Below are 5,644 nucleotides of genomic sequence, written 5' to 3'. Positions count from 1 at the left end.
AAAAGTGGTCTTTGTTGCTATAAAAAGCACGTCAAGAACCATTTGTTGCATAGTATTGTATTTATAGTATAGTATAAGTTGTCTATGACCAGATATTTGAAATGAACTTTGAGTTCTAAAAAGATCAGAAAAGCCAGAAGAGATGGTAGAAGATATTTCCTAAAAAAAAAAAAATTAAAGTGTATGAATCAAAGTCTGAAAGGAATGTGCAGAACTATTAGACTTACAGAAATTGGACCTAGTACCATTATGTTCCTTTTGGCTTCATTTGTTTGTTGTTTAGTTTTTTGCTCCACTGAAGCCTGTTAGAATCACCATGGAATACAGTTCCAGTGGGAAAGCCACTGGAGAAGCTGATGTGCACTTCGATTCCCATGAGGATGCTGTTGCAGCTATGCTCAAGGATCGGTCCCACGTTCGTAAGTGCTGCCGTGGTTTTCACGGTCATTTCCATACATGTCTTGGCTTACAAATGCCTTTTTCTGTTTCGCAATTTTCCTAGAATATTTCCTTGTGAAAATTGTACTCTGTCACTACCATAAAGTAAATGTGAAAAAGGATGAGACATTATATTGTAATGAAAAGCATTTATCTGCTAATGATCCTGCATATTCTTATCCAAAGTTAGTTAGGATTTAATTTTGTTTTATATTTTAGTTTAAGAAAAGCCAATGGATAAAGGGTTTGAGTTTCTGTCTGAACTATGAGAAAAAAGGCTCATATTATGAGAAAAAGGCTCATAAATAATATTATTTCTGCCTTTTCAACTTTTTGAAATGTATCTTTTTTTGTCATTCTCAGAGCATAGGTATATTGAATTGTTCCTGAATTCATGTCCAAAGGGAAAATAAGACTCCAGATAATAAGGTAAACGTAAGAGGTCCAATTGTGGAAACTATTTTCAATTGATAAAATAATCATTAACTTACTAATTTGTAATATGGTGGAAACTGTTCTCTTTAACACATTAAGTGCCAAGCCTATTTTGTCTTCCTTTTCGTTTCAGTCACCAGTGACTGACATGGCACTTAACATGTTAATAAAGATGAAACTGATCATGATAATTGAATCATCACTATAAGGAGTGGAATTCTCCTGGGAAACAGAATTCATTATGATTGTACCAGGGCCCAGTGCATGATTTGTGCACAGGTGGGGTCCCTCAGCCTGGCCGGTGATAGGGGCCGATTGGGGTTGTGAGAGGTTGGCCTGCAGGGGTGGGGAAGGGACCGCGAGAGGTTGGCCAGAGGCCCCTATCAGGGTTATTGGGGCCAGCTGGCCCTGGGGGAGGGACTGTGGGTGGTTGACCGGCCAGGGGTAGGGACCACGGGAGGTTGGCTGTGGGAGCACACTGACCACCAGCAGGGGCAGTTCCTGCATCTGCCCCCTGGTTGTCAGTGTGTGTCATAGCGACTGGTTGTTCAGTCGCTTAGGCTTTTATATATATAGACTAGAGGCCTGGTGCACAGAATTGTGCACTGGTGGGGTCCTTCGGCCTGCCCTGCACCCTCTCGCAATCTGGGACCCCTTGGGGGATGTCGAGCCAGTTCTGGCCCGATCCCCGCAGGCCCGAACCAGACAGGAGGGTGCCTGATCCTGTGCGTTGAGCATTTGACCCCTGATGGTCAGTGTGCATCATAGCGACCGGTCGAATGATCAAATGATTGCTTAGGGTTTTATATATATAGATAGTGGCTTTGAGTATTTTTCCCATATACAGTCTTTTTGCATTTTTTCTCAACATTAATGATTCTGTGAGCTGAAAATAATTTTTCACCTTTAGTAGCTATAAATCATAATACACTGGCAATGTGCTTGCATTTGTTTTTCTTTCTATAAAAATTTTGAACACATTTCCTCAGTTCTAAGATATTTTTAAAATGATATATTTGAAACCAGAGTATACCAGTGATATGTACACTTACTGAACCACTGTTTCTTTTCCTAAAGTGGTGTTATGAAAATGGTTGTACTAGGAATTTTATGATTTCATAGGGTTAACTTACCCGTGACAAATCTAAATATGTCTTGATGTCTTTTCTCTTGACTAAATGTTATATGGTATTTTTTCCCCCCTATAAAGTGTGTATACACACACACACACACACACACACACACACACACACACAGTATAGTTTAATCCTCACCCAAGGATATGTTTTTATTGATTTGAGAGAGAGAGAAAGAAACATCAATATGAGAGAGAAACATTTTTTGGTTGCCTCCCTTAAGTTCCCTGACCCGGGATTGAACGAGAGAAAGAAACATCAATATGAGAGAGAAACATTTTTTGGTTGCCTCCCTTAAGTTCCCTGACCCGGGATTGAAACCGCAACCTAGGTATGTGCCTGACTGGGACTCAAACATGCCACCTTTTGGTGTATAAGATGATGCTCCAACCAACTAACCCACACTTCCTGGGCAAATCTTTTAATATATTTCGTTGTAATCATTTTTCTACACGTAGTGGTAGATATTTAGTGAGTTCTTGAAAACACCTGGGACATTTCTTTATAATAGTTGTCATGGGCTGTTTTTGGAGGTAAAATACCACAATCTCCTGATATTATATATTTACATTAGCTAAAATCTGTGTAAAATATATTCTGTGCTTCACTTTAAAAGCCTTCCTATCTTCATACCAGGCTATAAATACTGATGCCTAACTAATTTTCTTTACCTCAACTTAATTGATTTTTCAGATAAGTTGCATAAAATAGGAAAGAAAAAAAAATTACTGAATTTGTTATTTTAAATGATATGGAAACATGTTCAACACTTTTTCGTTTTTAGTAAATGTGCTGTACTTTTTGTTTTATTTTCAGGATGAAGCAAGAAGCATTTCATTTGCACATCTTTCTTGGATATGGGATATACAGTTCCAGTGTTTTAGCAGCAACTGTTAGAGAAAGGATATGGGGGTTTGGGGTTAATTGCTTAAGAAAAATTCCATAGTGGACTGTTTAGAAAGAAAAAGGAAAGATTCAGTTTGGAATTAAATAAATCACAAATTTAAATTTTGTTTAAAACTGTCTAGGATAGATCTGATTTACAAATCTGGTCTTTATTTTATGATTAAATAATTTGTTTTCATAGAGATTGTTATCCAATGTAAAGACTGCATATTTTTATTCAGCACTGTCATTTAAAATCTTCCTCCCATTTTAAAAATGATTTTTTTGAGAGCTCTGATATAAAACTTCCTATGGAATAAAATACTGATTTATTTTAACCAAATACTCACCAAAGCAAAGAAAGGTTTCAGACCTTTGAATCATTATGATTTGGTAGAGTAGTTATAATTTTAGGTGTATTGATGACTTAAGGGGTAGGAATGTAAAAAAAAAGAAAAGATTCAAAACAAAAAAATAAATACCACTGGTTAGTATAATGGACAGCTATTCGGCAGTGTCACATCTTTAGAATTGTTTGGCCTTTCTAAGCTTGTGCTACTGGCATTTAACATAGTGCCTGTGTGCTTTAGGAGAGAATTCTAGTCTCAACTTAAAAGTTGTCTGAACATATCCCAATCTCCTGACCCCCTTTTTTGGTTTTGGGCAAACATTAGGGGTGTTAGTCTCAAAACTGTGAAGTGACATCTCAAAACAGTCCCTACTGGTAAGGATCTTAATGGCTTCACTTGAATTTAAACCAGCTCTAGATAGGAAAAAACCTAAGTCCCTTCATTTGCTTTTTCAGTGGGTAGCACATCCCATATTTTAGAACAAGTAGGGGTGCCTTGCTTAAATAAAAATAGCATTTAATGTATAATTGTGTGAAGGGTTTATGGATAAAGCTGTACTTCTGTCACATTGTGGCAGTACATTCTGCTTTCATATTAAATAGCTTGTTATTTAAATATTGGATCAAAATGGCTGGCTTGAAAATGTAGTCATTAATAAACTAACTTTATGTGCACCTGTGTAGGAGAATCAAAGTCCTGTATACTTTCTTTGCCTTGTTCCTGTTCTCAGGGTCACTACTGCTATGTAGTTACCAAGAGATGCAATTCTAGATCTTAAAATCGAATTAGTCCAGAGTTTTGAGAGGTGATATTTGGAAGAGAGATTATGTCTTCTCTCACTCAGTACATAACCATCTTTGATTACCAGCTAAGATACAAAATCACTGTACTGTAAATAGTTAATAAATGAAAGCTTGGTTCAGGCAGATTACCTAAGAGTATTTATTTTGGAGTGTGTGGATAAACCAAATATATTTTTATTACATTAAGTCCTGGTATATTATTATAAGGAGACATGATTGACTTTCAGTTGTGTTTGTCATCCAGTAAGAACATGACTGACCCAGTTTAACAGCTTCAGCATTCCTACTTAAATGGAAATATGTTTTCATACATGTGTACTGAGCTGTGCAAACTGGTGTCTGTAGCTGTATGACCGGCTAGAATGTGATCTTTTCTCTCCCTTTAGCAGTAGGCATCCAATTTGCTGTGGAAAAAATCTGTAGGGTTTTTGGGGATTGGGGATGGTGAGGAACTAATTCATTTGCAATTACTGTATTTTGGAGCTAATGAATTTCATTTGCATATCCCTGGGAAAAGAAAGAGCGAAAGCCTTAAAGTGTTGTGTGTGGGTAAGCTGGAAAGCGTGTGTGTGTGTCTTCCTGCCACACGAGTGGCCGAGTTCTCTTTAAAAGATGGCCATTCTTGGGAAGTCTTATGAATTCATATACTTTTCCCAGCCTCCCTTTAGCAAGTTAGTGCTCATAATTTAGGCTACTAAATGAATACTTGCTGAGAAGGCAGGTGTAAAAAAGCATGTGTAAAATAGCGTGATAGAATAACAGTGATCTTTTATTTCTATCCAATCAAAAGACATATTTCTTCTTTCCCCAAATTTGATAAAACTGGGTTGTTTGTCATCAATTGCTATTGAAATAAGTAATGACAGAGGTTTTCTCTTCTATTTGTGTCTTTATATTCTCCTTTGTGGGAAAGCTATCAAAATGGCCAGATTGGCTGTGGCCGGGATACCCATATACTGCTTTAGTCAGCTACTTCTTAAGGAGCTGTAAGGGAGGACTCTGATAAGGAAGCTCATCAAAGTGTGATTTTTTGTGTAGATCCCAAGGAGGAAATTGCTAGACTGTGATCTGATCTGAGATACTGATGCCAGAGAAGGAAGCAGAACCCAGAGTATTTGTCCCTCTGTGTCTGGGTGAAGGTGGCTTTGGCCAGGTGGGAGGGAGACGGGGTGAGCTATGAAGTGGAAGTCTGAAGCCTGGACACATCTGCAGGGTGGGGAGGAAGCAGCAGGCGAAAGCACTTCCATCTACATGACATTTGGAGGCCAGGGCGCTGCGTATAGTCGGCATCCCTATCGGCATCCTCTGCCCGAAACCGTCCCTCAGCAGGTTCTCATTTGGGGATTTTTCTCTGGGTTACATCCTATTCATTTTACAGTTTAGAACATTCTTTTGTTTTCACAGTTTCCCCTAAATCATGTGGACGGGTTTATATTCAATTGGTAGGACTCATTGTAGAGCAGAATGGTATTTCAGCAGTAGAGGCAGGCCTAAGTTCCATTGCCTTTCCAAAAAAATAGCCCCAATGTGGTAGGAATGGACTTTTCCCTCCGGATTCTGCAGATTAGAAGGTACTCTTGGAAGTTTGTACGATGGG

General features: G+C 38.2%; 1 long non-coding RNA gene across 1 annotated transcript; it reads left to right on the top strand.

The window, feature by feature from the left end:
- Positions 1–283: 283 nt before the first annotated feature.
- LOC107184111 lies at positions 284–4,175 on the top strand. Its single transcript, XR_001514930.1, has 3 exons — positions 284–419; positions 802–867; positions 2,826–4,175. It is a non-coding gene; the product is annotated as an uncharacterized LOC107184111 (long non-coding RNA).
- Positions 4,176–5,644: the final 1,469 nt, after the last annotated feature.

The sequence above is a fragment of the Myotis davidii genome, unplaced genomic scaffold, assembly GCF_000327345.1.
Source record: "Myotis davidii unplaced genomic scaffold, ASM32734v1 scaffold284, whole genome shotgun sequence".
NCBI classification, from domain to species: Eukaryota; Metazoa; Chordata; class Mammalia; order Chiroptera; family Vespertilionidae; genus Myotis; species Myotis davidii.
Note: the sequence above shows the minus strand (reverse complement) of the source record. Positions and strands in the feature narration are given on the sequence as shown.